The sequence below is a fragment of the Sciurus vulgaris genome (genome assembly GCF_902686455.1).
Source record: "Sciurus vulgaris genome assembly, chromosome: 3".
NCBI classification, from domain to species: domain Eukaryota; kingdom Metazoa; phylum Chordata; class Mammalia; order Rodentia; family Sciuridae; genus Sciurus; species Sciurus vulgaris.
Genome location: NC_136463.1, coordinates 128161354 through 128173490, shown reverse-complemented (window position 1 = coordinate 128173490; position 12137 = coordinate 128161354). Strand labels below are relative to the sequence as shown.

Sequence of the window (12137 nt, the reverse complement as noted above, 5' to 3'; positions counted from 1 at the left end):
TGTCGGCACAACTCCTAAACTAAATTACAGCTGGAGTTTGAATTTAGGGCCAACGATGTTGGATGGCAGCTGCCTGTTTTTAATTTTTGAAATTGAACAGTTCTCGAATATGAGAACTGCTTTCTTCTTTTTTAAAAGTTGAATAGCATTTGGAACAGGAGGGAAATTAAACACAAATGTCAGTGTAATCCCCAAAGCTTTTTTCTTTCTATAATCTCATTCTGAGTCTTCCCTCTGCGGGGCCCCAAGCTACTCCAACCTGGGACTCTCCTTATCATATATGCAGATCTTTCACCACCTTGTCCACACCACGGCTGCCTCTCGGTCATAGGACAGATGAACAGGGTTTCAGAATCTTGATTAGGAATGTCAGTCTTTCTGGATTGTGTTTTTTTGTCAGCTAGGACAAGGAAAAGAAAGGCAAGAAAGCTGAGAGCCAGGGATCCTTCGGAGCCCCTTGGAGACCTCAGGAGCTAGGTGTGAGTTAAGGCCCACCACATAATGTGATCTTCCAGGCCTCAAATTTTGTCAGTTTTCTCCTCTCATTTTGACTTTGAATTATTCTTAGGAATGCTAACACAAAATTATATAAAGAAATTTTTAGCAATGTGCTCAATATTTATTAATAGATGAGCTAAAAAATATTGTTGGCTTCCACTTGCCCCTGAAATAGTATTCCTAGTTAAAACACTGTGAAACTAAAGCAAAATCAACAGCCACTCTAAAACAGAATTATAGTGTGTGGGAGGTGGGGGGGGGGGGGGCACAGGTCCTAGTACAGAATCAGATTAGGTGAGGAAGAATGCAATAACAGCTAGCAGCTGCCTATTTTGAAACAAGTAAGGTTAGCAGCCACGTCAGCAATACATGTCATGGTCTGGCTTCCATAGTTTCATATGTGGGAAAGAAAAGGCCTTGTTTCTAACAGGAGTAACAAACATTTATTGAGTGTATTCCAGACATTCTGCTAAATGTATTACACACCACATTTCATTGAATTCACCAATAATCATCAGGTATTAATGATATCTCTTTTAAAAGAGATATGTAGAAAATGTAAACATATACATTTAAAAGTAGAGAGAAACTTTAAGAAACCCCTGAATGTCCATCACTTAGCATCATTGTTACTTCCTGACCAAACTTGTTTCATTTGTATTCCATTGATTTCCTCTTAGTTTTGAAGAAAATGTCAAACATCATCTTATCATTTTCTTTGAACATATTCCAATATGTATCAAAATATCAAAATATAATTAAAAACCCCATATCATGTTATAAATCATACTAAACACATTTGAAAATAATTCCTTAATACTATCAAACATCTAGTTGATGTTCAACTCTCTCACTTGGCTCATAAGTGATTTTTGACAATTATTGGATTTTTTTTTGTCTTGTTTGTATGGGTGATTGAAACTGGGGTGATTGAAACTGGGGTGCCCTAACCACTGAGCACATCTCAGCCATTTTTTATATATTTTGTTTTGAGACAGGGTCTTTTTTTTTTTTTTTTTTTTTTTTTTTTTTTTTTTTTTTTTTGAGACAGGATCTTGCTAAGTTGCTTAGGGCCTAAGCCAGTTGTAAGGCTGTCTTTGAACTTGTGACAGTACTTCCTGGGATTACAGGCATGCACCACTATGCTCTGCTACAACTGTTTTAAATTATATCTAATAGCCACAATAGACATTTAGTTGATGGCCTCTTGTCTCTTATAGATCTTTCTCCATTCTTTTTTCTTTTCTTTTTCACATTGAGACTTTCCCTCTTTTTCCTTACAATTTTATTTGTTGGAATCAGTCCTTTGTTCTGATAGCCTTATTTATACATTTGCTATATGGGGATCCAACCCAGGAATGCTCTACCATTGAGCTACATTCCCAGCCCTCTCTCTTTTGGAGGGTGGGCGAGTATGGGGATTGAACTCAGGGCACTCAACCACTGAGCCACATCCCCAGCCCTATTTTGAATTTTTTAGAGACAGGGTCTCACTGAGTTGCTTAGTGCTCACTGTTGCTGAGGCTGGCTTCAACTCCTTATCCTCCTGCCTCAGGCTCCCAAATCACTGGGATTATAGACATGCGCCACCACTGCTGGTCAGTCCTCTCTTTGTTTCGAGACCAGGTCTCACTAAATTGTCCAAGTTGGCCTTGAGTTTGCAACCCTCCTGCCTAAGCCACCAGAGTAGGTAGGATTACAGCCATGTGCCACTGTACCCTGGCTCTGATACCTATTTTAAAATGAAGACACAGGCTCAGAGAGGTTAAAGGAATTTAGTAAAAGACAGAAAAAGATTGCAGTCCTAGCTATATCTAACTCCAGAGTTCAAGCTCTTAACAGCTTTATTATATTCCCTTTAAATCAATTGATGAAAAACAAGACACAGGAAAACATGATCATCCATAAAAGATTTCAGATCATGAATGACTCTTCCAAGTAACCAGTTTCTTTACCAAGCATCCACAGAAAATCATTCACTTAAAACCCAGTAGGGGTTTGAAATTTGGGTATCGAGATTGGAAACAAGATATCCCAGTATCCTCCTCATGTTTTGAATCTAAATAATTCCTGTGTGCAAATGTATCTATAACATGAGGGATTTTTATTTCCAACAAATATTTAGTAAGGCAAAAAACACCTTTTAAACAAATTCACCAGTTTCCTTTATCTCTCTTTCTTCATTTTCTTCTTGTTCTTCATTTACTTCTGTTCTCTATAGTTAGATAAGTAGAAAACATCTCTTTCAAGTAGTTATTTTAAAATATCAGTCAAATTAACAATTTGGTAGTTTGATATGTGATATCTGGCTTTTGTTACAGTAGTTTTGAAACCACAGTTACCCTAGCAACTGAATACATTTTTTCTTTAAAAAAATTTTAGCTGTCTGGAGGAGAAAAAAAAAAAAAAGAAAAAGAAAACTTCTTGCCAGAATTTTCCCATAATAGCTTCCATTAACTGCAGTGACTTCTATTGGAGAGGCCAGCACTGCTGTCTCCTGCTGTCACCAGTCATTCACTGATCTAGCAGATGTTTTGTTTGATAAGGCCAATTTGAGCTTCATAAAACATTTATTTTTTCACCTCCAAGGAGCAAATACCACTAAGGATGGAATTCAGTGTTGATCACTGGATACCATACAAGGGCCTCAACCTGACAGTGGAGCTTCTAGGTGAGAAGAAAAACTAAAACAATCTAAAGGCTTCATTTATTAAAAGAAAGGGGACAAAAAGAAAAAAAGAGGGGGGATGGTTAAAGGGCATTGGATCAGTCCCTAGGGACTGAGCAAGAGGAAAAAATGGAGTAGAAGAGCCCATAATCTACTATGAAATCTTTCTGGAAATACCTGATAGGTGTGCCATTGCCAAAGAAGGCAATGGTGCTAGTGAGAGAACAGAATGAGAGAGGGTGTGGTGCATATTGCATTGAGTTTTGTAGATTTCATAAGCTGCGTGTTGACATTCAAAGAATGTAGAGAAGAATCAACAAGGAGAAAAAGGTGTACGTTAGGACTTCTTGGAGCAACTGGACTCTCAATGTTGGCAAACAATATTCACTTGCTTTTCAGCAAAAACCCCCCTCACCATCATGTTCCTAATGCAGATAGATCTACGTCCTTCTCCTTCTTCATTTATTTAGTACTGGGATTGAACCCAGGAACACTTTACCATGAAGCTACACCCCTAGCCCTTTTTAAATTGCCAGTCTGAATCCAAAAAAAAAACAAAGGCCAACGGGAAGAATAGAAGTTTACTGCATTAGACAAAGGGGAATGAAGGGAAGGGAGAGAGGCATAGAAATAGGGAAGACAGTAGAATGAATCAGACATGACTTTCCTATGTTCTTATATGAATACACCATCAGTGTAACTCCCCGTCATGTATACCCACAAAAATGGGAAGTAATGCTTCATGTATGTATGATACATTCTACTGTCATGTATAACTAAAAAGAACAAATAAATTTTTTAAAAAATCAGAAAAAGCATTGACCAGGTTGACCTCAAACTTGTGATCCTCCTGCTTTAACCTCAAAAGGAAGGTAGGTTTCAAAACCTGGAGCTATGGTGTGTGTAAATCAAAATGTGGCAAAAGAAGTGCTGGTTCTGCTTCTGTTAGTAAGCTCTCTCCTTTTGGGAGGTTTCCTGGGGTTTATTTATTTAGTCATTTTGCAGAAGATAAAAAATAAATAAATATAAAAATTCTTGGTGTGGCTCAGTGGTAGAGTGCTTGCCTAGCTTGTGTGTGGCACCTGGGTTTGATTCTCAGCACTGCATATAAATAAAGGAATAAAATAAAGGTCTGTCAACATCTAAAAAATATTTTTAAAAATATAAAAATTCTAAAAAAAAAAGTCACTTTGCTATATAATGGCTCAACAAAGTTTGAAAGAATGACGATTCCAGTGTTTGGGACTGTATTTTAGATTGCCCTACCTAAGTATAATATTTCAACTTGAGGGGACTGGGGTTGTGACTCAGTGGCAGAGCGCTTGCCTCGCATGTGTGGAGCACTGGGTTTGATCGTCAGCACCACATAAATAAAATGAAAGCATTGTGTCCATCTACAACTAAAAATTTAAAAAAAAATTAACTTGAGGAATTACATTTTGAGCCAGGCTGAGAACTGAAAAAAAGAGAGATAGTATCAACTCTATTTGCAAAAAATATCTTTTTCTATAGTAAGCTCTCCTGAACAATATTTGTTTGCAAATACATGCATATTTCTCTCTCTAAGGTAAGAAAGAAAGAAAGAGGAGAACCGGTATAGTATCAGTACTTTTTCTTAACTAGTTGAACAATTATAAAAAAACCTACTACTTTTTGATTGACCTTCTTAGAGATGCTACACCTGGGTTAAATTTTCATTCTTGGAATCAAGGAAGGGATAGAACTATACCCTTACATGAGATTCAAAACTGGAGAATGTTTCTCCAAAGGAAAATCTTGGCTCTGGCACTGTACACTGTTAAGGAGAAGAAGAGGCACTAGATATTGGAAAGCCAAAAAAAGAAAAGAAAGGAAAATGTCCACAATAGCAAAAAGACAAAGTAATATTGATTAATTAAGTAGAAGAACGAGGAAAACAGGAACAAAGCACTACTCTGAAATGTTTCAGCACCAATAACAATACAAATTCACTACAAGAATTAGAGTAGTGTGCAGATGATTCGGTTTTTATTTCCAACCTTTCTGTGCTGCCACCCCCCACCTTTAAAACAAGCTTTTTATTTAGGAATAATTTTAAATTTACAGAAAAGTTACAGGAATCATATAAGCCAGGTGTGGTGGCACATGCCTGCAATCCTAGCTACTTGGGAAGCTGAGGCAGGAGGATCCCAAGTTCAAGTCCAGGCTCTTAGTCTCTCAACTCAGTGAGACACTGAACCTGTTTCAAAAAAAAAAAAAAAAAAAAAAAATCAAAGGGGCTGTAAATGTACTCAGTGGTAGAGTGCTCTGGGTTCATTCCCCACACTGAAAAAAAAAAAAAAAAAAGAATCATACAAAGATACACTTTGATTTATCCTTTATCACATTCACAGTCACCAGATTTGAACATGTTGAATCATTTGCTTTATTATTCTCTTTCAGATTTACAAAGAAGACCATGGATTTGGTTTGAGACCAGCTAAGTTTGAGATAATGGTAGAATATTCAAGTAGAAAGCTCAGCAGACATTGGGAGTCAAGGGCCTAGAACTCAAGGAAAAAATTACTCATAATGATACAAATTTGAACAAAAAATGAAATACGGCTAATTTGGCTAATAGCATTACTTTGGAGAAAAGATTTCTGGAAGACAGAAGGTCTTAGTTCTAGTTAATAAAAAATCATGTGATGAATGAATGGCATCTTTTCTGTGCCTTGGTCTTCTTTAATGGGCAATATAAGAATCATATATTGTTATGATGCTGGGGATTGAACTCAGGGTCTTGCATATGCTAGGCAAGTGCTCTACCACAGAGCATTACTACTTTCCCACCTTTTTTTAAATTTTACATTTGAAGACTACTTTGAAAACATATGAAGTTTATTATATGAGTCTATCCAGGGGAAGTTTAAAGAAATTAAAAGTATTATTTTTAATATTGCTTATAGGTAACACATATGTTCCAGTTACTATTGCTGAATAACAAAGCATCCTAAAACTTATTGGCATAAAGCAACATTTTTATTATGCTCACAGATTCTGTAGGTCAGGAATTCAAGTAGAGTTCAGTGGAATGACTCATCTTTGCTCCATGACATCTAAAGCTTCAGTGGGGCTGGGCATGGTGGCACATGCCTATCATTCCAGTGACTCGGGAGGCTGAGACAGGAGGATTGTAAATTCAAGGTCAGTCTGGGCCGCTGAGCAAGACCCTGTCTCAAAACAAAAAATAAAAAGGACTTGGGATGTAGCTTAGTGGCAGAGCATCCCTGGGTTGAAATCCACAGTACAAAAACAAAACAAAATAGATAGATAGATAGATAGATAGATAGATAGATAGATAGATAGATAGATAGATAGATAGATAGATAGACAGACAGACAGACAGACAGACAGACAGACAGACTTCCTCAGTGGGGAAGTCTCAAAGACTGGGAGTCGGGTCACAGTCTGGGAAAGGACTCAAGGACTGGAAACTGAAATTACTAAGTGCATCTTCTCTTCCATGTCTGGCCAGTAAAGCTGGCCATCAGTTGGGCCACCTACCACGTGGTCTTTCTGAATAAGCTGCTTTGGACTTCCTCATAATGTACAGATGATTTCCTGCAGTGAGTTTCTAAGAGAGCAAGATGAAACACTTGGCATTTCTGTGATCTGACCTCAAATTTACATAGCATGGTTCTCCAGTACTCTCTTGGTTGAAACAGTCACAAATCTTTGCCCATGTTTAAGGGAAAGGGACATAAATTCTGCCTTTCTTTTGGGAGAAACATTAAGGTCATATTGTAAAAAGAACACTTGGGAAACAAGTCACTTTTTGAAAATACAGTCTGCAATGATATGTATATATACATATTAGGGGAGTTTCCTATGTGTAGATAATGGCCATCTGAGAGTTATTTTTTATTGTCTCAGGTATTTGAAAATTAGAAAGTCTTTTCTCAAAGACTAAGTTATAAAGCAAGATTTTACATATTCCCTATGCTTTCTATATTAGGAATTAGTTTCCAATAATTTCTTAAAAGTGTAAGATTTGCAGTGTTTTAATTGGCATTATGATCTCACATGTACAGTTCAGTAAGTGCCTTACAATTCTTTGAATTTCTCATAAGCAAATGAACTGCAACTGATCCAGAATTCTATTGGAATTTCTTATTGGTTCAAAGAACCACAACTGAGGGTGATGATCTAATTATTCAGTCATGTATATCTCTTTAAAATAAAATTTGGTATATTGTGCCAGAGAAAGAATTATTGATTAAAAAAATCCAATGTCTCAGTGGTGCATTCTTTTTTATTAGCTTCCATTTGATAACATAATCCAAAGATTTAGAATGTTAGAAGTCAGCCTGCATCTTTGAAAGAAAACTTAATATTTTTCTTTGATATTGCAGGGTTTTTTCCTTTTCCTTTTATTTTTTTAAAGTATGAATAGAGACTGAGGAAATGTTCTAATGTTTAGTTAATAAATTAAAAACCCATGTTTAAGTGCTTTAATATTCTGGTCCTATTTCACTATGTCATCAGGGGTTGATTTACCAGCTGTAAAATTACATAAGAAACCTTTTAAATGTAGAACTGTTGACAATATTTGAACTTCTGTACATATACTATGATCTTCTGATAATGACTACATCAATTGTGACAGCTCACTGTAGTTCACCCAGACTAGCTCTGAAATCTGTGATTTGCTTTCAGAGCTCTGAGGCAGGTCAAGAGACTGAGCTTGTTTGAACATTCAATTTTTGTTATTCAGAATTTCAGGCCTCTCCCAGCCTTCTCCAGATCCTTCTTTGCAAACTTTAGGAATAGAACATGTTTAAGAACTAAACAATAGGATATTTGTGTAGTTTATAAATTAAGAAGGCAGAAAAGATGTTGATTGTATATAAAGGATGGTCCCAAGGGAAAAGAGTATTGGAAGGTGAACATTTATCTTCCTTCCTTCCTTCCTTTTTTCCTCCCTCCCTCCCTTTCTTTCCTTTCTTCCTTCCTTCCGGCCTGTACCAGGAGCTGAACCTAGGGGCATTTAACCACTGAGCCATATCCCCAGCCCTTTTTATTTTTTACTTAGAGACAGAGTCTCACTAGGTTGCTTAGGGCCTCGCTAAGTTGCTGAGACTGACTTCGAACTCTTTTTTTTTTTTTTTTTTTTTAGGGGGGCTACTGGGGATTGAACTCAGAAGCACTCTACCACTGAGTCACATCACCAACCCTATTTTGTATTTTATTTAGACACAGGGTCTCACTGAGTTGCTTAGCACATCACTTTTGCTGAGGCTGGCTTTGAACTCTATATCCTCCTGCCTCAGCCTCCCAAGCCACTGGGATTACAGGTATACACCACTGCCCCCGGCTGGCTTTGAACTCCTGATCCTCATGCCTCAGCTCTTGAGTCATTGGGATTACAGGTGTGCACCACCACCCCTGGCTAACATTTATCATTTTAGCAAGTGCTTTGCCACTGAGTTACATCCCAGCCCTGCCTTTATCATTTTAAAACATCAAGTTCTATGAAATATATCTCAGTTATTAGTTATATTAGTTGAAGAATCATTAGCTCAAGAACTAAACCATTTTTCTGTGTCTAGCTCTGCCAAAATTGAGGGATAAGGAAAAAAACTATACGGATATATGTAAAAGCTAGAGTCTGTTTGGCTACCTATGTCAAAATAATTAGAGAAAGTCAAATATCATTGGCTTGAAATATGGGGAATAGAAATATACTTCTAAACTGACGTGGAAACTTCATGACCATTAGGAAGTGCTCCTTTCTTGAACACCTCGCCTGTTTTACTTAGTGTACAGTCTCATAGGTCATGATGCTTAAATTCCAGCTACTGCTTCTACCTTCTAGTCAGCAAAGAAAACATCCTGTCTCTCCTTCAGAACATTTCTAGAAGGTCAATTCAACACTTCAGTTATGACACTTCAGTCTCATGACTAAAATTTACTCCTCTAGCTACATCTAGCTGCAGGAAGGCTTTATTTCTTGTGACCATGTCTCTAGCTAAAAATTCTGTCAGTAAGTGCTATGGTTTGGGTGTTTTGTCCCCTCTAAATTTGTGTGTTGGAAGCTTAATCCCCATTGCAACAGTGCTGGAAGGTGGGGCTTAATGAAAATATTAAGTTCAACCCTCAAGGATGGATTGATGTTGCTATAAAAAGAACTTGATGTTGCTATAAAAAGAGCTTGCAGAAGTAGACATTGAAGCCTTCATCTTTCTTTTCTTTCTCTCTCTGTGATGGGGATCAAACCCAGAGCCTTGTACATACTAGGCAAGCATTCTACCATGAAGCATCGTCCTTAGCCCTATTTGTTTTGAAACAGGGTTTTACTAAGTTGCCCAAACTGGCCTAGAACTTGAGATCCTAATATCTCAGCCTCCGAAGGATTATAGGCATGTGTCACTGTACCTGCATTCAAGGCTTCGTCTTGAAGCAGAGACTGGGCCCTTACTAGACACCAAACATGCCAGTCCCTTGATTCTTGACTTCTCATCCTCCAGAACTGTTGTGAATAAATTCCTTTTCTTTATAATTTATCCAGTCTCAGGCATTCTGTTATAGCAGCATAAATGGACTGAAATACTAAGGAAAAAGGGAGGGATGACCTAGAAATCAATAAGCTACTTTTCTTTTTAGCTTTTTTTTAGTTGTAGATGAACACCATACCCTCATTTTATTTATTTATTTTTATGTGGTGCTGAGGATTGAACCCAGTGCCTCACATGTGCCAGGCAAGCACTCTACCACTGAGCTACACCCCCAGCCCAAGCTACTCTTTTTTGTTTGTTTTTGGAGGTCTGATCTTATTTGTTTGTTGCTCTTAAAAACTTATTTTTGATGGACTCAAACTAAGTAGAAACTCTCAGAAAGGGCAGCCTGCACCTCTTGGCAATCTGTTCCTGGCGTTTGTTTTTCTTTGGCTTCTTTCATTCTCTTAGTCAAAAGTTTGTCATATTCTGCAGCCTCTTCCTTATTCTCTGTTTCTTCAGAGCAATATGCAGGCACTCTTGTTGCAGGACACGTGGAGTAAGAAGACGCTGAATCTCCGGTGCTTTGGTCCTGGGTTTTTGAACCTTCATTAAGGGTTTTCTGACAGCATATTGGAGGACATCTCTTCCTTAGAGAGACCGAAAAGTTTGCGGATTCTACTAGCTCTTTTGGGTCCCAGTCGACGAGGTACAGTGGTATCTGTAAGTTCAGAAATATTCTTGGCTCCTTTTTTTTTTTTACCATAACCAAGTTGAGAACGCTTGGATTGGCATCCACGATGCAACCTGGAACAGATTTGCTTTCTCTCCAGTTCGCCCTGGTCTATCACAGGAATGCCCCTTACTCAGCAGCAGGCAACCAGGGCCCTGGGTGAGGACATCCTGCTTCATGGGGAAACCTTGTTTGTCATTCCCGCCACTGATTCAGACCACATAACCCTTCCATTCTTCACCCAGAGTGTCTGCAGCAACTTCCGTGGCCATACATTTCTCATAAAAAGTTCGCGTTCTTTGTCCATGCCAATGAGTTTCTGGCAGCCAGTGGCTGGGAAGCAGAAACTCAGCTTCATCTTGGAGCAGTTGGTTGCCCACCTAAGCTACTGTTTTAAGACAAATTTATACTATGTTTGGCTGGTTAGTGTGTGACTGAATAGCAAAATGATTTTTGAACTTCATTCTACCTAAAGGAACATTGAGAATTATATCTAAGTGAGACAAAATAATAATTATTATTGATGTTATTAAGTGCAAAAGTGGTATCGTAGTGCCATTAAGATAATACCCTTAAGTTTTAAAGATTTATATTTGAGTATAAAGTGTTGAAATGGCATGATCTTTGGAATTTGCTTATAATATTTCTGCAAAGAAAAACAAGAAGATAAGGGAAATATGGCCAAAATCTTGATAGCTTTACATTTGGGTTATAAGTATGTGGGATTTGTTGTATTATTAGTTTTGAGTATGTTTGAAATATTTCATAATATTTCTTTTTTTTTAAATAATCAGGATCAGGGGGGCACAGTGACGTAAGCCTGCAATCCCAGTAGCTCTGGAGGCTGAGACAGGAGGATCACAAGATCAGCAACTTAGTGAGACCCTGTCTCAAAATAAAAAATAAAAAGGACTGGGGATGTGACTCAGTCGTTAATGACCCTGAGTTTAGTGCCTGGTATAAAAAACAAAAAAAAAAAAAACCCAAAAAACAAAAAACAAAAAAACCAAACTAAACCAAACCAAAACAAAACAAAAAACAAACCACCAAATAATAATAATAATAATAATCAGGATCAAAATTTCTAACTCCTAGGACTAGGGGTGCAGCTCAAGTGTAGAGTGATTTTCTAGCATGCAAAAGGTCTTGGGTTCAATCCCAAATACAGTAGAAAAAGAAAAATTCTCAATCCTAAGTGGTTCTAAGACTACAGTTTCACATAACCTTGATGGATATACTTAATGTTTCTGTTTCTGAATTTTTTCATATGTAAAATGCAGATTATAATACTTGTCCTAACCAGTTAACAGCACTGCAGTGAAGGTCAAATAGAAAAATGCCTGTGATAGTGTTTTACAGCCAGGCATGGTAGGACAGCCTGTAATCCCAGCAGCTTGGGAGGCTGAGGCAGGAGGATCACAAGTTCAAAGTCAGTCTCAACAATTTAGTGAGTCCCTAAGCAAGTCAGAGAGATCCTGTCTCTAAATAAAAAATTTTAAAAAGGGCTGGGTATGTAGCTCAGTGGTTCAGTGTCCTCAGGTTCAATTCCTGGTACTAAAAAAACAAAAAAACAAAAAAACGTGTTTTGGAACCTATAACACAATATCACATATTGTTGCTGATGTGCCATTTTTGTTATTATAATAAGGTGAGAGAAAGGCCATGTCTCATTATTCACTGCTGTATTTCCAGTGACTAGCAAAATGCCTGGAATATAATCAACATAAAATAAATGTTTGATGATAAGAGCAAAACTTAAGGGAAAAAAAAGGTATCTGAAATT

The 12137-nt window shown here is 37.4% G+C and overlaps 1 pseudogene across 1 annotated transcript; it reads right to left on the bottom strand.

The window, feature by feature from the left end:
- Nucleotides 1-10002: 10002 nt before the first annotated feature.
- LOC306657039 (small ribosomal subunit protein eS6-like) lies at nucleotides 10003-10712 on the bottom strand (annotated as a pseudogene). The gene has a single exon. The product of its transcript is annotated as a small ribosomal subunit protein eS6-like (transcript).
- Nucleotides 10713-12137: the final 1425 nt, after the last annotated feature.